This window comes from Calypte anna, chromosome 4A (genome assembly GCF_003957555.1).
Source record: "Calypte anna isolate BGI_N300 chromosome 4A, bCalAnn1_v1.p, whole genome shotgun sequence".
NCBI classification, from domain to species: Eukaryota; Metazoa; Chordata; class Aves; order Apodiformes; family Trochilidae; genus Calypte; species Calypte anna.
In genome coordinates this window covers 34295736-34317506 of record NC_044248.1, presented here as the reverse complement: position 1 = coordinate 34317506, position 21771 = coordinate 34295736, and the positions used below count along the sequence as shown (strand labels likewise).

At 35.9% G+C, this 21771-nt stretch overlaps 1 protein-coding gene across 2 annotated transcripts in view; it reads right to left on the bottom strand.

Annotated features, from left to right (window-relative positions):
- Positions 1 to 21771, bottom strand: part of FBXW7 (F-box and WD repeat domain containing 7) — a 178529-nt gene that overhangs the window by 59258 nt on the left and 97500 nt on the right. The window lies entirely within an intron of this gene.

Sequence of the window (21771 nt, the reverse complement as noted above, 5' to 3'; positions counted from 1 at the left end):
TTTCCATCCCTCATCAGCTGCCAGAGTGCTCCATCTGAGCATGGTGTTTGCTTAGTCACCCCTGGGTGTCCCACAGGGTTCAGAGCACTGCATGAAATGCACTAAATTCCAGGAGGACCCTAGCAATTTGATGATCCAGTTACAAGGGCCATACACTAGACCCATGCAGAGCCATGCCAGCACATACCAATTACTTTGTATTTCAGACAGTGAATGATTAACATGTATGTCTAAATGCCCAACACCTGTTCTCAGCTTGCACTTAGCCTCAAAAATTCCTGCTTCCATGTCAGGCCCCAAAAAGCAGCCTCTCCTCCCTTGCCAGCTACATCCTGCAGGAGACTTACCAGCTCCAGACACAAACTTTGTTTCATTATCTCGGGTAGTGCAGTATTACCCATACTGCTTGCAAGAGGATAAATTTCCATGTTGGCTTCTGGCAAAGATTGATATAATTGTACATAATGTGAAGTTCAGTCACAACATCAAAAGGAAAATTATTTTTCCTTTGATGAGATCTGGGATTTTACTGTTTGTTCACCCATTCGTTTTCCCAACAGCTCTGATGATGAACACAGTATACAATCCTACGTTTTTTAAAAAAAACCCAGAAAACAAATCAAGAGACGGTAAAGGAAATGAACCATAAAGTGAGGGCAGCAGTATCTATCTAACATTTTTGCAAACAATCCACTTGTCACTTTCATGGACCAGGGTTAATTAATATTCTATAAAGGTCTTCCAAAAGCTGAATACCTCTCCAGTTCTGAATTCATGGGGCTGACCTTAGACTTTCTCAGAATGATTTTTAATGCAGTCTGTTATCAGCAAAACCCGTTTAAACACATGTCCCATCTGCCAGCACCCCATTTGCAAAAGAGCTTCTTATACTTGCAGACAGTCAAGCTTCTGCCTGCTTCCCTCTCTCCTCTAAATACCAGCTGTATGGTAATGAGCACAAACAGCTGAAAAATACTGCACAGTAACAAAGCTGGTACGAAGCAGGCAGAACAACGCTTCCACTCAATGAAGCAGTTGTAGCATGAATTTAGCAGATTAGCTATTGAACAGGGGTGGGGGAGGTCTGGAAAAAATGTAAAGGGTCTGCACAAATAGCAAGAAAATGAAAAGAGACCAAGGGGGCACAAGCTACCAAAGAAAAGCCCATATTCTAAAGTACTTTTGTTGGGCTGCATGGACCAATTCATCGAATTTTCTAAGGCTAACTCCTGGCGTACTAATGATATGCCAAATGCTATTCTGATCATTTGCAAGTTCAGTTATTTTTTAAAGGAGGAAACTTGTTAATGAAAGTTTTCCATTCATTAACAAATCTCTTCATCAGCTGGGGGCAGGGGAAGTCCTTAAGAACAGGGACATGCTCTCCTACTTCAGTTTCTCCTACTTTCAGCATGTGTGACCAACAAGCACCATATTATCTATTAACCTTTTGCATAATAGTCTCTCTCAGCCTTACCATATCTGTAAAGCCATTTTTTCAAATGCTGACAACATGCATAATACCCTCCAGATACTGGCAAGCTTTTTAAGCAGTGAGCATAAAAGACACTGGCTTTTAAGAAAATTTGTGCATAACTGCATTCAGCTGACATGTGCACACAAGACATGCAGTTGAGTATTAGTTTATGCAAGTAGTTAATTAGATAGATGCTGTTTGCCTAAAGTCTAAAAATCACACATGTACTTTTGCACTTGAAATTGTATGCTTCTGTCTGCTGGCTCTTGTGAAAGATGTGTGCAGTTTTCACACATAAAGCTGATGTGAAAATACACAGCTCTTGTTGTTTGTGATTCCCCAATGGCATCTAGAGTGTTGCTGTTGCTTTTGAAGAACTGGAGCCTAGTGCTTTCCTGGAAAAACATGGAAGACGGTGTACTGACAATGCCCCAACAAGCATTTTGTCAAAAAGTTTGATACAAAGCCTTTTTTTTCCCCCTAGTTCCACATTTCAAAGCCTTACTGTTTCAATTCTTCAGCATCCTAACAGTTGTCTTTCGTGACAAGTAAGGCTAGTAATAAGTTCTCAAAAATTCACCTACCAAGACAAACTGAAATGAAAACACTATAATGCTTCTAAAAGTAGTGAAGAATTAAATCCCCCCATGTGAAGGGGAAAAAAATGCATTTACCTCTAGGGTCATCATAATGCAGCTCCAAAGAAAGCACACACAATCTTTTAACCTTTATAAAACACACTTAACAAGTTATACAGAACACATCCAAAACTGGCCATGTGACTGGCTTCCTTTCACTGGTGATCACAGAATAAACAAAAAAAGAGAAAGTAATTTTCTTAGGGCATGAAAGAGCTTGTTATGGGGCTACACAATGTCAGACATTCTCAAATGACATTTTTATTGCTCATGTCTATCATAACCTGTAATAAATAGAATACAAAAAAATCGCTATTAAAGTTCACTGGGAGTCTCCACTGAATTTCAAATTTTCATGTAGGTCAAATATATTGAATTTAAGCCTACCTTGATCTTTCCAGGAAAATTCAAGCATACATTTTGAAATATTTCTTGTATTTTAAGTACCTTAAGGAAATAATAGCAAGTTTATCAAGAGACAAAACAGGTAGCAGACATTTTCAACATATAGAGATGATTAAAATTCTAACGATTAAACATATGCCATTGATTTGGTAAAAAAGAGTTAGCTTCAGTCTAGGTATTTATTAACCATCATTAAAATTGCTGGTTCCCACAATCTTCTGTACCTAAAAAATTTACAAATATCACTTTTAGTTCTTCTTTTAAATATATTCTCTGAATTGTTTAATACACACAAGGATGAAAACTGCTTTAAAATGCTGAGTATCTGAACGTATTTTAATGAGAGAAAAAGTACATTTCTCTATTGAAAAATAATGTGCCAAAAATTACTTCGGTTCTTTCCAGTTACATGCATTTCTTCAGCTCAACAGCATTTCAGGAGTAAGGAATATGATACTACAGGAGTGCTGAATCTAAATGGGTAATTGCTATGCTACTAACTCAGGTTTGCCTTGCTTGTTACCTTCAAAGAAGCTCAAGCTTCCCAATACTATTATTTAACTTTCTGGACTATGGTCCTGACCTACAGACTGAGATGCTAAAGCAGAGTTAATAAACAGAGAAAGCCCTATGTATTGTAGAAGATATAAACTTGAAAGATTCAAGATTTTTACATGTTCCATATGTTTCATGTAAAATCTTCTACAAATCACTGTTTTTCTACTTAGAAACAAAATCAGACATTCACAGAAACAAAACTGAAGCTATCTACAGGAAAGAAAAGCATTATAAAATGTGACACAGAATGGAAGAAAAAATTTGCCACTGAAACTAGCAGAGCTACACTCATTCATTTTTAATCCTTAACCTCAAAATACTCATGGTATCAACTGGAGAGAACACCAACTACACCAAGCAGAACACTGTCATAAGGCCAGTTGGCTCCTTTGGTAAAATAGTGAGGCCAGAAATAACTACAGAAAGGTTTGGGTTGGATGGGACCTTCAAAGATCATCTAGTTCAACCTCATAGAATAGAGGTTGACATAGAATCATAGAACCATTTTATGTGAAAAGACCATTAAGATGATGAATCCAACCATTAACCTAGCACAATGCCAAATCTCCCACTAAACCACGTCCCTAAGCACCACATACATCTATACAACTTTGAAATCTCCCCAGGGATGGTGACTCAACCACTTCACTGGGCAGCCTGTTCGATACTTGACAAACCTTTTGGTGAATTAGTTTTTCCTAATATGAAATCTGAACCTCTCCTTGTGTAATTTGAGGTGATGTCCTCTTGTTCTACTGCCTGTTACTTAGGCACAGATATCCCCTCTACTCTGCTCTTGTGAGTACCTGGAGTACCACGTCCAGTTTTGGAGTCCCCTACACAAGGACACTGAGCTCCTTAAGCATGTCCAGAGGAGAAACACACAAATGGTCAGAGGAATGGAGAACCTCCCCTATGAAGATAGGCTGAAGAAGTTTGGGTTCAGCCTGGAGAAGAGGAGGCTCCAAGGTGACCCGAGAGTCCCTTTCCAGTACCCGAATGGGGCTTAAAAAAAATCCAGGTGTGTAGCAAGAGAACAAGGGGCAATGGTTTAGAACTTGAAGAGGGAAGTTTTAGATTAGATATTTGGAGGAAATTCTTTACTATGAGAGTGGTGAGACTCTGGAACAGACTGCTCAGGGATGTTGTGGCTGCCCCATCCCTAGAAGTGTTCAAGGCCAGGTTGGATGGGGCCTTGAGCAAGCTGGTCTGGTGGGAGGTGTCCCAGCCCATGGCAGGGGGGTTGGCTCTAGATGATTTTTTAAGGTCCCTTCCAACCCCGGGCATTCTATGATTCTATATACAATGGTTTCAATCAACAAGAAAAGTGTACTTCAAATGTACTTTTATATCCAAAGTTAAAAAAATAAACAAAACAAGAATATGTTGTTTTATTGATACCCTTTATATTTCACACCTAGCTGTACTCTGTCAGCACTTGTCCATATTCTTCAGTGCTTCTAGTACATGGAAACCTTTAAATGCTAACAGTCTTGAAAAAATACTGAATATTATTTATATTCATGAGTATAAAAAATATTGAGGAGAAAACAATGACTCATTTTAAACAAGAATCATCTTAACTGTATTGATTTTCTAGGATATTTCTTTAACTTAAAGGGATTAGCATACTTCCCTTAAAAATAAAGCATGTACCCAAAACAGATAAAATAATCATGAGTCAAAGTGTGATCTTCCAAAACAGTTTGAAATTATAACAGATGAAGATTTATAGACAGCACTATACTGCCCCTTCACGTTTAGTACAGAAACAACACCACAAACTGCAAGATGTCATTCACTTAAAATTAACATAGTAACTATATTAAATTGTAATTTTCATAAACTTTCATACATGACAGACATGCTCCCCTCAATAAAACATACAGACAAAAGAAGAAAATTAGAATAAAATGAAGCTCTCACTTTAGAGGGAAACCCACTTTTTTTTATTATTTTGATATTCAGTTAGTCCATTCCCCTTAAAAAAAGTAATCAGTTTTCCACCCTGATTACACAGTGGATTACACTTTAAGAACAAAACCAATTCAGTTAAATTTAACATTTTTTGGGGTGGGGAGGTGGCACAACAACCATACTAAAATGGATATATTTAGTCATTCTAGAAAATTTTAAGAATAGTATAATAAAACTTCCAACAGCATCAACTCTTAACAGCATGCAAAATTGCTTGAGTGTCTAAGTTATTTAATACATCTTAACATTTAACTTAACTTTCAAAATAATACAGTTTTTCCCCAAGCATCTTGTTTTTTCCAATTTAAAATTCAATTGATGTTTTGTAATGTAGGGTTATATTTGTTGTTCTGAATAGTGTATGGGTTTTTGCTTCAGAAAGCATTAAGATCAACTCCAGCCAAAAACTACAGGTTAGATAATTAAAGGTGTCCCATATTTCCACAAGGCACATCCCCTAGAGTAACATCAGTATATATATTTACCTCTTGTGACCAAGATATTAATGTAGAAATGGATAATTTCTAAAAGTCTTGGTAGAATATGTTGTGTCAGAAAACATAACTAGAAAATGTAACAGAAAACAAGGCAGCTGGAATCTTCATTTGGTTGGCAAGTAGATACCTAAATAACTGTAAGCACACAGTATTTCACAAGTACCTGACACATCCTATGGAGAAGGTGAGCTTTGCTCATACATAAATCAATTTTCTAATGTACAAACCCTCATCCCTCTCCTACCCTCTTTTTTTTTTTCTTTACTAATGATACTAAGTCTTGGAAAACCTTCTTGCTGGTTTAATCTCTCAGCCTTTTCCAAAGTAAGAATTTAAATAAAGTACATAAGCAAGAAATACATTGTAAATTATTTTTAGTGTGAGTAAATCTATATTTGCTACCGTTTCAATGCAGCAGAACTATTCAGTTTGCAACTGAATACTAATCTTGAGAAACCCTGAGGATGCGAGTCCAAACGGTTCTTAAACTACATAAAAGATAACAAGATTTTGTGATTTCTATTCTGAGGAAAAATAAAGCAAAAGCATAAGGTATTACTTTTCTGTATGCTCTACAGACACATAGCAAGACAAAAGTATAAGGAGCTATTTTCTATCTCAAAAGCTGAAGCTTGCTTGCACTTGAAAGTAGTAACAAAAAATTGAAGAGGAACAAAGCATGACATGAGTAAATTTATTATATTCATAAACAAATTTCTTAGGTTTTATTAATATAAACAGTGTCTGACAGTGTAGGACCATATGTTATAGTTGGCATTTCTATCCACACCTGTTAAGATAAGCCTTTTGCTATTTTAAAATAAAGGATATTACTTGTTCATGTTAATAAGAAAAAATGTGTGTTCAGAGCATTTATTTAGATTAACTTCTTAACATATTTTTATCTCCAGAAATTCATGGATGACTTTTCTGCAGAAAATCCAGAAAATATGGAAATAGATGGTAGAATTTAAGTACAAGTTCTTCTAAGTTCAGATCAATTTTTTTAAAGAAATTAATATTTGTAGAAAAGATTACAAAAGTAACTTGAATCCTCCAGTACTATGCAATCTCTCTCAAGTGAGGACAAAGACTGGCAGTTCCTCCTGGCCCTTCCTACAATATGTTGAATTGGAATAGGAGAGCTGCAAGATGACAAGGTCCTTATTGAATGTCATTGTGATCCAAAATCATATTTTTTATTATGAAAGCAAAGCAGAGTACTCAATGTGACCATGAAGAAAACCATTATATTGCACAGAAGCAAATACAACAGAATGGCAAAATTTGCAATTTTTAAAAATTTATGCTCAAAATATTTCACGTGCTGTATAAGTTAAGCATAGCCTTAAGTAGAAAACACGTTTCAGAAATCTTCTTATAAAATACCCTAAATCTGTCCATTATATTGGCATAGTAACTAAACAGACAAAGTTATTCCTTCTATGTGCATGTGACTAAATCCATGGGACATTTTAGACACAGACCACAAGAACATCATGAGTGTCTTTCTGAGTCAGCCCTAAATCCATCTAGTGTAGCAAAATCCACAGATAATTTATTTTTATCTAGGCTAAACTCAACTATTCAAGCTATCTATATACAAGCATAACTGTTTCAAGGAGGAAAAGGCAGAATTAAATCTTCAGTGTAGTTTGCATTTTTCACAATAATGGTAAAAAGGAGACTTAAGAGTAGTCTCCCATTTTTAGAACTTACAACCTCCCTCCCCATCAGCATTTACTACATTATTATCACTGCAGCTTTCTGTGTTCACATATATATTATATATTCAAGAATCCAGCCTCTTCACCAAGGTCAGAGTAGGGCATCCTCTCACAAACTAAACTGTTGCCAGAAAGTTCCTAATAAAAACCATAACCACAAATAATGACATAATGGTCACATTTCTGCCACAAATAATGGCAAAAAATAAAAACCAAAAAACCTGAAACCAAACAAACAGTTTCCCTGACCATAAAGATAATATCCAAAGGATAATAATAATGGGAAATCGAAATTCAAGTTTTGTCTTCTGACTACATGCAAGCAGAAACAAGGGGACCTGAAACACAAGACAGTTGTTTTAGAATAAATATTGGAAAATAGTTATTACAGTTATTTCAGTGACAACTTTTGGGTCACTGTGTATTCCATTTTATCCTCTGCCTAGTCATATGATTTTTTTATGCAAAAGTGTCAATCACTATACTGTATGGGATCTTCCCCTTAAATAAGCATGCTGAGCTTTGCAGTGAAGCTGGCACTCAAGAGAAGCACAACATTGTCTTTGGAGGCTTCTCTTCTGTGAAAGAGATTGTGACTTAGAACTTAGAACTTCAGGATCAAGTTAATTGTAAGTTTTTTGATCAAAAAGATAGGGCTAAATTTCTATCATACTCATGGCATCTAGAGGTGAGATCTCTATAACTACAACCAAACTAGCTTTGACTCTGCAAGACATATAACATAAGATTAATAAAGAAACTATGACATAGTTTGGTTGTTCAACCCTGAGTGTCAGGTCATCCTTTTATGAAATGATTGGATTCTGAAGCAAGCTATGATGTAGTCTTTCTCAAAGAATATATTCTTGTCTGAGAGACTTTGCTGTATAATCTACAGTGTCACTTTTTAAAATGATGAAAAGTTCTTGTTAAATGGGACTGCCACCCTGGGAGTACTAAAAAAAAATACTTCAATAGCTTCCTACATCTACAAAAAATTTCTATTTTGCTGATACGTCTGCACAGAAACAGACACATTTTTAGCAATACAGCTCTGGTTGCTTGATACTATAGCCACTCAGTTTTCTGTTCTGTCTTTTGTCAGTCTCACTTGCTGTATCTCATGTCATTTGTAGCCAACAAAGCAATACTTTATGTACTGGGACTGGTGTACAGCCTGGGACTGGTGTTGCACTGCCTGGCTTTCTCCATCCTGTGATAGCTATAATATTGCTAAACAGTGTCTGAATATGAAGCATCCACCAGAGAAGCAGAAAATGCCATTTTCCTGTAAGCAGCCACTGTAAAGGACTAAATCACTGTTAAGACCACATAACATGCAGCTGAAGTTCTATCTGTAGATAAGCTGAATCTCTCACTGCTTTCATTTACAGTAACTTACCAAATGCTCCTGACCACTTCTACTTTTGCTTTTAGATGAGAATCAGATATGGAAAGTCTTCTATTTTTATGGAAACAAACAGCTGCAAATCAGAGCTTAAACATCCTCACTTGTAAACGAACTAAAAAACATTTTCCACTTTAAATACAGTGGTGATTTTTAAACACCTAATGAAACTACAAAGCAGTACCTTCCAATTCTCTTCTCAGAGTCTCAATAGCAATATTTCATTTTCCTGCATACACCTGTTACTTCTGTATGGAAAAAACTGTCTTTCTCTACATCTTGATCCAATTAATACTAACTATTTGGACCCAATGAAGCAAACACATTTTCAGAGGTAAAATTATGCTTTTTAGAAAAAAATTCATTCATCTCATACATTTTTCCCTTTCCAAATTAATATAGATATATATATAAAACAACAAAAAAGGTTATTTTTTATTATCTCCAGTTCCATTTATATACTGCTGTTTTCTTCTCATACTTGGTAAAGAAATACATACAATTCTACTTAAAACAGCACAGCAACATTTGAGGAGGATTTCAATTTGAGACCTTGTCTTAAATAAGCAAGCTACAATGATTTAACATCTGGATTTTATGCACCCAAAAACAAATGTATCCCTAAAGCCTCATTAGTATGGAAATGAAAAGTAAAAAGTATTGCAGGACCTTTAAGCAGTCTCCACTCCCAGTGGAAATTATACTGTGGAAATTCAGCACGATTAGGACAGGATGGAGTCTTGTTTGCATTTGGCTTTGTGCTAGATGCCTTCTAGACCAGGTAACAGAACATCATGAGTTCTTGAAACACTTTTTCTGTATCATCTCCAAGACCTCCTAATGTGTTGCAACCTGACATGTGGCCAGAATTCAGGGCAAGTATTTTTTCCATTTTGGTTTACTAGGAAAGAAACCATTCCTGCTTTGCCAAGTCACACAAGGAGAAGACAGGGGTTCTTCAGCAGCAGCTATTTGCAGCTTTGGAGAATATGACAGCAGCTGTCCACAAGGTGAAAAAAAAAAAAAGGAATAGAAGAACATAAGGCAAGATTACCTTAGTTTCCAGATTTTATAAAGCTACTGCTTAAAACTGCACCTTGATTGTTGTCTCCTCTCTGTACTGAGTAGAAGACGTGCTGAAGGGTGAGTTGGAAGAATTTTTTGGTTTTTTAATTATTTTTTAAGGGTGAGTAGGGAAGGACTGAAAAAACCTATTTCCTTATTTATAATACATTTAAAGATGAGATTCAAGCCTTCTCAAAGAATCACAGATTTATTTATGTTGGAAAAAACCCCTTAATATCAGCAAATCCAACCATTACCTTAGCACACTGCCAAGTCCACCACTAAACCATGTCCCCAGGCATCAACATCTACATGGCCTTCAGAATACCTCTGGAGAGGGTTACTCAACCACTTCCCTGGGCCTAAAAGACCTTTCAGTAAAGAAATTTCTCCTAATATCCAATCTAAACCTCCTCTGACACAACATGAGGCTGTTTCTTCTTCTCCTATCGCTTTTCACTTGAGCAGAGAGATTGACACCACCTTGCTACATCCTCCTTTCAGGTAGCTGTAGAGTGCCATGAGCTCTGCCCTCACCCTGCTTTTCTCCAGACAAAGTAAACCCAGTTGGTTAAGCTGCTCCTCTTAAGACTTGTCCCCTTTAATATTTTTCCTATTGAAAACTGAGGTCTTGTTTATACTGAAAAAAATCTAAAGGAAGAGCTTCAGTTTTGTTCTGCTAGATAACAGTAGTAAATTTGCTAGTTTGTGTATTTGTGAAAATCCTTAATGAAGATCCACTTAAAACAGCACAGATAAAACCTTTGCTTTTGATACAGTTGTTCTATATGTCTGTAATAGATACACATCATCAAGGGCAGCCTTACAAGGGAGCACTGCTGCTGCTGCTTATTGGCAAAAAGCTAGAAGGATATCTTAATGTTCTCACTGAAAGAGAGAGAACAGCATCTGTATCTGTGTATGCAGTCTGAGGATTGTTATTAAGTAGAAGTAGATAATGAGATGCTATGACACCCCAGTTCTGAATGGAAGAAGAAAGGAAGCAATTAGTTACTAGCTTTAATATTGCATGCTACAGAATGAAAATTATAGATTGCAATTTAAAAACAGACCACGAAGTTCACAAGCACTGTCAAAGGGATTCAGAAGTTCAGAAAGGTTTTTAGCATATTTATAAGTAGCAACTGGCATTCTTTTAGAAATACAAAGATGGTTGCATATATTAGAGGTTTTTAATAGGGCAGCAGCTTTGTGATCTGTGTCATCATGTGCTTTGGAATGCCATATCCAATATCTGTCACTCTGTTTCTTCAAAGAAAACATATGTTTGTATGTCCCCTCTCTACTAGAATGCAAACTCATTTTTTTTCTTTGAAAGAAAAATTAAAAAGCTTATTGATAATGTTAAGCTAATTTAAGCACTGAAATAAAATAGATGGGCAATACTCGAGGGACATACACCCTATAGGTAGGACTATATTAGAGGGAAAAAATAGTTTATTCAATTGCTGGTTTGGTTTCTTTTTTGGTTTTTTTATACTTTGCATCAATAACTATTTGTTCTCTTAATTTCAGTATTTGTTTTAGAAAATTAAATCCCAAAAAGCTATAGAGGAATAATCTCTTCCAAATCCCAATGTTAGCACTTAATTCCCTACCTCCTCCTTTCTCTTTTCCTCCATATTTGTCACCTAGTAAGCCAAACAAAAGCAACACTTCAGTTTTTCAAGAGTTCAGACTCAAGATTCTACAGAAAATTCATTCCCCATATGTCCATATATCATGAAAACATGAACTAGTTCTCAAAATTCCTAGCAAAGAGAAATAAAAGCTTGAAATCTGTGCTTCATTAAAGGAATACAGAAAAAAAGGGATCAAGAACAAAGTGTGTGTCCTAAGTCACCTCCCAGTAAGAAATTTCTTGCATGAAAATGTACAAATAGGTGTCCCTAGTCCATGATCCTGAAGGCTAAGCAAGAAGGCAGAACAACTCAAAGATATAGGCAATCTGAAATTAAAATTAATAAATAGAATAGTTTACAGTTAAATTTAAAACCACTAATCATACTTCTTTATTTGTCAATAATTGTTTTATCCAAATTAGGCCTGATTTGTGTCAGTGCAAGTACCTCTCTAAAAAGGATTATCTTTACCTTGTAGCAAATACGTACCTATGCACATCCTGCACTGTCATTTAACTATGTAGAAATAATTACACATTTTGCTGTTGATATCATGAAGATTAGTTATCTCTCCATAGAGAAGACAGTTCAATTTAAAGCAGCATCACCAATATAGCTCATGCTTAAGTAGCACAAATCTGAATTACAAATCTTATAACCACAAAGAAAATACGAGGCCTCAGAGCCAGTTATTAAATAACACCTCATTTTTTATATCAGCATACATACACAAAAGACAAAGCATGCTAAGAGCAAATAAACACAGATGTTTCTTGAAAGATTAGTTTTACTAGGCTTGCAGTGCCTAATGTGACTGGGTAGCTATGTCTGGGGACACAAATTGTCTACTGCAGCCCAAAGAACAGGCTGAAAGTTTTTAGCAACTGGGTATTCATACAGTTTATGCAAGGAGCTGTCAGTGTTACCTCTTTCTCTACCTTAGGTGCCCCAAATCATAACAAAGGCACTCCAAAGTAGTGGAGGGAAATGAAAATTACAGTTTTTAATATTCCTGTAGTTCAGTGACCAGCGTGAATGTGAACTCCGGGTTCTCTTCATCAGGAAGAGGGAAACAGAGAAGTTGGGGTATGTGTTGGGGTGGGAGTGTGTGCAGTGTGTGCAGAAGGTTTCCACAGCTGCTTCTCCTCGTTACCATGTTTCAGGAATTAATTATTGCCCTGAGGCTGCCTTGGATGTCTTCAAACATTTACCTTCTGCACACACCAGAAAGAATAGGTCACTTCTGACTCAAGCACTTCCTAATTCAAGAAAAGTAAGCCTGGACCTGCTAAACATGGCCATAAACAGAGAGATGTGCAGTATTTCTGGACATTTAAAACATTCATTTGCGTGCCCAAATTAAAATGGGCCAGCACTTCAGAACAGGAAACTATTTCCTCTTGACCCTCTCAGAAGTTTGGATGCCTTCCCAGAAATCTCAAGACTGGCGCAGGGCTTAGTACTGTGCCTGCAAGACAGCTGCATTCATTTTATGTAAGGCACTAAAATGAGAAGACATCTGGATGCAACCCTTCATGGGAATGCACAGGACAAACCAAGGAAGACAGGTTGAACAGATGTAACAAACCGAGGTAGTGCCAGGTCCAGAAACCGATCCACGTTAATCGGATGCTCCAAAGAAATTTCACTCAGGAAGGCAGCGCCATATGCAGGACATGTGGAAAGCTAACTTTAGTTATGCCAGCAGATCTCATGGAAACCCACGATCACTCACACAGCTTGGAATCAGGAGGTTCAAGCTGCCTCCTCTTCGTCCGGGAGGGAATGGTTACAACTCACTGAAATTTTCCCCCACGCTGAATCTTTCCCCCATGCAGAGAAGAAACTAAAAGAAATTATTTTACAATGATGTCAAATAATTCCGACAAAATTATATCAAACTTGCTCTAAACCCCATGAGGGGTTTCATGAAAAACATCAACAATCGCTAAAATTAATCTCTTTGCTGTTTTGATCCACATAATATTACATTCAAATCAGGCACCAACCAAAATAGTTGCTGTTACGATCCTAATCCATTTTCTTCCTAAAGCAAAGGAGTGCTGCTATGGATATATGTCCTTAATAAATCTGGAAATTAATTTCAGGCTTCACATTAATTGCAATTAGTGTCAAATTTTTGTAGTGGAAAGTGACCTCAACATAATGGAATTTCAAACATGATGAGGAAACTAACAATTTCTATCAGAAGGAATTTTATGCCACGATATAAATGTGTCATTTTAAAATTTGTATGGTTAGGTTTTTGCCATGTGCAGTGTCTATTAAAAAATTTTACATATTTCTTGCATCAGCATGATTGGAAAATGCAAAGGAGAGGCAAACTTACATGTCTAATACATAAACAAATGGAAGATTATTCTTACTAGTACAAACATATTCCTCAAAAAAAGAAAGGTGCACAAGCATCTATTCTGGATGCTATTCAAGAGAAGAAAATTGGTACCAACTATGAGAGTTTATATGTTTAGACATAACATAGCAAGGCTAAGAAATGGAAAATGATTGACAAGTAGCATTCTAATACGTAATTTTTTACACTTGAACCTAAACACATGTATTTTTAAAATTAATTAATAGATGCTGCAGCAACATCTCTTGTACTAAAATACATTTTATACATTTCTTCTGGGGGTTTATCTGGTTCAATTAGGAAATACCAGACTAGCCAGCTACAGAGAGTTCCTTGATTCATTAAAGGAGGTGTGTGGGCAGGAAGGGGCTCCCAGTGCTGCTCAGAGCATAAGCAGAGATGCAGAGGACAGGAACACTGTGGGTGTAAAAAGGAAGGGAAGAAAAAAAGCAATGCTTCAGAAAAGCTATGTGGACAGAATAGACACTAGACAGTAGAGAACTTCTTTGGTATCTTGGTATCTAGACAGGATTTGAGGAAGGGGGGGTCAAAAGAAGAGAAGACTGCAAGGCAAGGAAGAAATTCATGGTAAGAATTCAGTCTGAAATTTCACTGACAACAAACCACAGGAGAAATGCAAGATGGAATGTAGTAGTGCTGCAAATATGTTAAAATTGCAAACATTCTTGCCAGCTGCTGCTGTTATCATGAGAAGTAATCTTGTGTTAGGGTTTATTAATAGCAATGTGCTTTGAAAGAGACTGCCATTTGTACTTACAGAACACTGCATTATGTAGATTGACTTAGAGCAACAAATTCTTAAGTGTGCAAGTACAGTAGTAACCGAAACACGGGGTAAGTCAGAAAAGAAATGGCACTAAAACATACCAAAAATGCCTTTGTAGCACCTCCTTGGCTGTTCTTTTTCAATTTTCACGAAGCAAAATTCTCTTGCAAGAGTTTTGTCAGAAAGAGAGCAGTGTAGTCTCATCTACAGACCTACAGGCCAAGAAACAATTTTCTGTTTCTAGCGGCTAGCAATCATTACCTTTCTATTTCCATTTTGTCTTCTGCCTTTCAGTTCTTCAAGCACTAAGCTCTCTTTTGCATACAGCATTTAGGACAACATTATCATCATATAAATAGTAATAGACAGCATTTACCACAACATTATTATAACACAAACAGTAAAATTTGCAAACAAAAGTATGTTTTTTAAACCCATGTCTGAACAGACAACTCCAGGCATCTAAGGAATGACAAACGATCTCACATGCAACCAGGTAAATGCAGCAAGCTCCAAGGGGTTACCTCCAATAGACACTAGCTACATTGTAAGCTGAAATATATGCTGGCTACAGAAGCTGGAGCCAAATAAATTCTAGAAATTCCATTGGAAGGTATATATTAAAATATCTGATCTCAATTTTTCATCTATTTACATATTAAAGATTCCAAAAATAAGTTTTCTACCTGAGTCTTCTAGATACAAGGTGCCTTTTTCTCACAGTTTACAAATAGAATTCAACTACCTTGCATATGCAAAACAATGCAGCACATAAAAGCTTAGTAGACTATTAAATAATGAACAATGTGAAACAGAGAGGGGAGAAAGAAGCATGTTTCACTAATTACAGCACAAAACATTTGCTGTCTTTGCCACATTATTGTACTGATCCCTGTAAAACAAAAACGTTTCCCCAGGTCACAAAGATATTTAATACATTAGCATTTACCAAGTGCTATGAGTTCCTTTGATATGTTGAGTTGAGTTAGGGAAGTCTTGCTAAACTCTGATAATTCATAAGGGAAGAACATATATAGAAGGATATATTAAGACTTCTAGTAACAATTATGCATTTAAACTCATTCTTCTCTCCCCCCTTTATCTACCAGTTTACAGTCAGTGGATCTTTGGTGGTCTTGTGATATATTACAATATGATCTATAAAACAAATTTTACAGTGTAGTACAGTTTGCAATTATAATCTGAATAGAGAAGCAAGTAAGTTCTTCTGAAATATGTTTAAAAGTGCACATCACTATGCAAATGATCTGCAACCTTTTCAGTCCTCTTACCAAGAAACCTTGCAATCAAACCGGTTACTGAAAAAGTACTTTAAGGAACACAACAAATGAAAAGTACAGACTTCCTTGATTAACAATAAAAAAAGGGAAAATTCGCATCAATTCCAGTGCTCTTATCTTGCCTTTTCAAACAACTGAGATTAGTATTATAAAATACCCGAAGAGAATTTGGAAAGATACTGCTACTGTCCCTATGCAAAACTGTAGTCTCCATTTTATCACAGAACGAAGATAAATAGCAGCATCAGGAGCTGGAAAGAGGGCAAAGAGTGAGAGAGGGAGAGAGGAAAAAGAGGTCCACTTTTAGCAGAAGTGGAACTATTGAAAGCAGCAGTGCCATCATTCCCTGACAGTTATGGTTCATCACATAAGGAACGACAATCAGTCAGCAGAGATGCAAGAGCAAGATGCTAATGCCACAGCCTGCTTTTAACTTGTCTGGGTTTCATTCTAGTTCAGTTCAACTTCCACTAAAAATCTGGGGAATGCCAGAACAAAGACTGCCTGTTAAAACTAATTTAGCTTCTTTTTTTTTTTTTTCTGTTTTAAGTGGTAGTCATGACACAACAGAGCATTATTTCTTCACAAAGGATCCTTTTCCCATACCTGAAAAATTTATGTTCAGGAAATTAAAATGGCTTCATTTGTTACAGAAGGACAAAAAGTGTTTACTTAGTGATACAAGGGACTGCAAAAAGCAAAAAAAGAAGATTCACGCTTAAGGCAATCACATTTCAAAGCAATAAATAAAGTATTTAATTACACATTTCATGAATTCCTCTCTGGCATGATCAATCAGCAAAGAGGCAGCTGGGTCAGTTTATGGCATCACTGCTGTCTCCCATTCCATTTTTTCTTCTGCTGGATGCTATAAACTCCACAGTTTGAGACAATAAGCCAGACAGACTTTAAGGAGGGAAAAAGCGTTCACAAAATCAGTCACATTCACCTTCACCTGAATAACAGGAGAGGTTTCGAAAGGCATCTAAACAATTGGGCACAAAAGAGTAAAATTGCCCAGACAACCTTCCTTCTGACACCTCCTGAAGGGAAGTGACTGACTGCAGAATCCTCCTAACAGGCTTTTAGCATCCCTACCTGTGCATCAGTATGTAGCAGACAGCACTGCCTCTTGCACCAGAAATGGAAGCTTTAAATGCATCGAAACCACACAAAACAACATTTTAGCTAGCATTAAATACATATCAGTTTCCAATTGCTGCTTTTAACTTGGTGAGAAATAAGTAGAACAATTTAAATGCAAAAGTGTTTTTAGAGTCAGTATGGTCACAGAAAGGATCACTGAATATTCTGAAAACATAGTCCTAGGTAGTGGTATGGTGTGTCATGTGCTGCAGCAGAGGTTTGGTGGGAAAAAGAAAAAAGAAAAAAATTGTTGGGAATGGTCTGCATATTTTTGACTCAGTAGAGAAGGATGGACTGGGTATGCAGTTTAGCCAGCAATTTTCTTTTTTCCAAGGGACACAGGGAACAGCTGTTTGAACAGCAAACTAAGTGTTCCCTCCTACAAATGCCTATCTTAAGCCCAGTGTCTGTAACATCCCACAGAAGGGGAGGGTAGACAGAAGCCTACTTCTGCCTGAGATTTTTGAATTTTGGCACCACTTGGCAAGCCTTTTGTAAGCATGGCCTGGGAAATCACAAGGCTCTTCAGCTGAGTCAGGTTGAACCACCCCATCTTCATTTGATCTGACAAAAAAGTCAACCAGTTTACAAACAAAATTAAAGTGGTAATTGCAGAAAGAAAGAAAAAAGGATAAAGAAAATTATTTTTACACTGCCTCCGCATTCCACACTGAGACAATAAAAAACACACTGCTTTTCTTCAAGGCTATCACCTCATACAGGAAGATCTTATTTACCTTGGGAGAGAAGATAAAAGGCACAGAGAAAGTAGATTCAGAGAGGAGATACTGCATATATTTAAAAGGAAATAGTTCATAACTCGAGATTATTAATCATTTAAAAGAAGATACACTCTAGGCAGTATTAGAAAAGACTTATTCTTGCTCATTTCTCTAACTTTTCAGTATTCCTTTCCCTCCACTTAAACCCATCTGCCTTTTCAGTTAAATTCCTTCTGCTGGATCACTGAAGTACTTCATTTTCATCCTGAAGACTTCAAAAAATAATGAAAGAAAACACAATAAAAGTTTTTAGTATTAGGTTGCCTTTACTGTGAGTATCTGGATACGCTAAAAAATGGACACACTCCTTTATGAGAAACAAGCAAAAGGGGACAAACTTCCTTTGTATCCTTTCAGATATTAGCTGATTAATCTGTACTTCCATTCAGATAACAAATTCTAACACAAACAAGGGAATTTGAAGTAAAGGCTAAATCAGCTTTGAAAGAAAGCAATTTCTGACAGCCCCTCAAAAAGGCTTCTTACCATTAGTGGCCATCATGCAATTTCCTGCAAATAAGTGAAGCTGTTTATGCATAAGGCATTAGTATATCAAAAACTTCATTAGCATAGTAGTCAATCAGAAGAAGGAAGAGGAACCAGAGACTCATTCCAAGTGCTCTACTGCAGTAAATACGGGATGGATACTGTGTATAATGGGTTCGACCAGCGGCCGCTCTTATGTTTAAAGAAACACAGGCTGCTCTATAAATTAGGGGAACAGAGGATAAAACATTTAAGTGCTAACACACAAGAACATATTACATAGGGAAGCATTCCACTCATGAGCTAAGTTGGCAAATTGCCAAAATTTGGTTGGATACATTTTAAGCGTGAAACACATATAGCAAAACTACACTCACAGAACAGCTCAGCATAGCAGAATCTTTCAATGTTTCTGAGAATCTGGGCACTTTGTTATTATCTTGGCTTTTCTAGCTTGGAATACCACAGGGTGCACACAGAAACCCCTGATTTATAGCAATTCAGCACTACTTAAGCCACTTGAAATGAAAGAGTGCTGCAAGTGCACAAGTCACTTGAACAAATTCTCCAGCTTATTAGCACTCTTTAAAAGCATATATTCAATAGCCTCCAAGAAAGACAAGTACTGGAATTTTCAGTCAACCAAAGGAAAACTAAAGAGAGAAGAAATATATTTTTTAACTACAGCTTTTGAAATAGTTAAGAATTGTAATTCATAAGGGAAAACACTACTATTGTTAGTGGTTTCAGACCAGTTTAAAGAACAACAACAACAACAAAATCACAGTTAAATTAAGAGAGCAGTGTTTTCTCAACTAGTATTTACCATGGCAAACAAAATACAGCACTTGATTTCAGAACATATGTGATATGCGTGACTATCTGGTGAGTGTGTTCACTGATCAGCTGCAGTTACATCGCCCTGAAGAGCTAAGTGATATCTGATAGCTGAAGGGTGTACTAGTTGAAAGGTATTCATTGCTGCTTCAAATTATATTGCAAAATCTACTTCAGTACCTACAAAAGATATGTTAATGGCTGAAGAGCACCACGGCTATGTCTACATTTGACAATAGTGCATTAGTGGTTTCAGTGACAGCTTTGAAGGAATAAAAACCTTTGTTGTGTAAGTACAGTACTTTCAGAGCTATGCACTACTTACACTCATGTGCTACACAAAGAATTCTAAGTAATACTATTTTTAACTGGATTCAGATTAGTAGTATTGCTGACAAGTGTTTTAACTAGATGAACAAATTGACAAAATGCATAATGGCAAACTGTTAAGTCCTGTGCCCATTTATAGTGCACTTCTTGATAGAAGCCCAATATAACTAATGCAGAGGATGCAGAAGCTATGAATTGTCAGCTCTCGTAGCGGAAGTCTTTCACTCTCAAGGATCATAGTACAAATTTTAAAGATGTTTTGCTTGGTTTAATGTACAATTAAGGAGGGGAAGAAATGAGTTCAAATAAGGAGAAGCTCGATGATCTTTAAGTAAGATCAGTGTTTGAATGGCTCAATCATACACTTGCCAGAAAGGAGTTGGTATTGACATATTACCAACTCAATAACTTGGAAACAAACTAGCTCCTGCACATCAAGTTCAGATATGAGAATTAGCCTAAAAAATCAATGCATTACCTATTAAATTAAAAGCAGAACTTTATAAAAATGAATCTAAGAATTGCATATTGGTGAAGACTGTGGCAGAACTCATATTTTACATGAAAATACTTTTTTGGTTGCTATGTTTAATAACAAGATAAATCTACATATCCAAAGTACTTATTCTCCCCTCTGCAGGTACCCAATATTAGATGGGGTTTTTGTTGTGGCAATTCTTTTTTTAATATGTAGAGATGAAAATGCAGATATTATTATACAACCTATGTGTGTTAGCATGGAAGAAACCCAATATGGCAATCGTTCTGAGTTACATGCAGGCTTAGGGTATTGCAAGGCATGAGACTAAACGTGGAGCTCTAATCTTTTCCACTATCAGCAGCGATCATATTGAGATTTATTAGTTTCAGAACATAAACTTAAATAGATTGTTAATAGCTTACTTGGTAAAACATATTACAGCATTTCTTAATCTCTTCCTTAGTCCTAATGCTTAAAAGTGCACGTTGAACAGCTTCTTAAACCTTCCTAGACCTATAAACTGATTGTAGAACATGGCAGCATAGATAAATTTTGGTCATTTTGGAAAAATGCAAAATTTTCAGAAAAATGGTTCTAGAATTACTTTTTTCATATTTGTGGCAAGTTAACGTGTGATCACCTTATGCTTTATCCATGTTAAAGGAACTAAAATAATCCAAACATACTCTAAACATTTATCTTCATGCAAATAGTTCTCAAATCATAAAAGTTTGAATACATCTATTAAAATATAGGCTATTTTTTCACTTCCAACCTTAAGAAATGTTCCTATTCAATATTCAGCAAACACGTGTAATATCTAATTTCAGAAAAAATACTTTACTAAAATGCACATGATCCAATATAAAGTAATATGTATATATATATATGTTCTAATTTTTGTATTGCTATCAGTTGGATTTTACATTGCTAGCTTTTAACACATGCCTTATACCATTTACATATAAGAAACATTCTCAGATTTACAAAGCAACATAGTAAAAAGAAATCAAGTTTGCAATGGTGATCTTGTCAAACTGAAATTTCATCTGTGATTTAAATATACTAAAAAGGAGTATGTTGACATTAAAGGAAAATCAGCATACCTACAAAAGCTGAGATAAATTTTAAAACTTGTATCAATACAGGGAAATAGTATTCCTAGCAATAGAAAACTCAAAAGTTTCATTATGGAGTTATATATATAAACTTATTTATAACTATACTAATGAAAGTTCCAAAGAGTAATAAAGAAAAATTAATTTTATCTTAAAGAATATGAGCTCTTCAGTATGCAAGCTGAGTAACAAAATCATGATGTAGATTTTGAAAACACCCACTTTTTACTGAAAATTTTATATTATAAAGAGAAAAAAATTTAAGACCTCGTTGAAATTCATATAATGTTCTTTAAGAGCTACTTTATTCATATAGTCCCTGAAGCTGTAGCATAACACCCATGATAGTTTGTCAGGCTAGGATTGTCTATATATAAACTATATCGCAACCTCCACATAGTAACATGCTATTTTTATTTTCTGTAACAGCAAAAATGTTATCTCCGTTACCAAGTTACAAAAGTATTAAAACAATATTTTAAGAATTCCTACTGAAAACGTCTAAATATTAACTAGTGTAACATGTCTAAATTCTCTACTTTAGTATCCAACATGTCACACATGCCGATACAATTCTGGACTGCATTCAATAGGTTTTACTCCAAACTATCACCTAAAAGAGTGAATAAAAGCAAAACACACATTCATGAATGCATCTATTTTGTACAGCACTTGTCATCTATGTGGTTCTATGAAAACGTCTGGCATGTCCCTTTAAATAAGTAATAACTAAA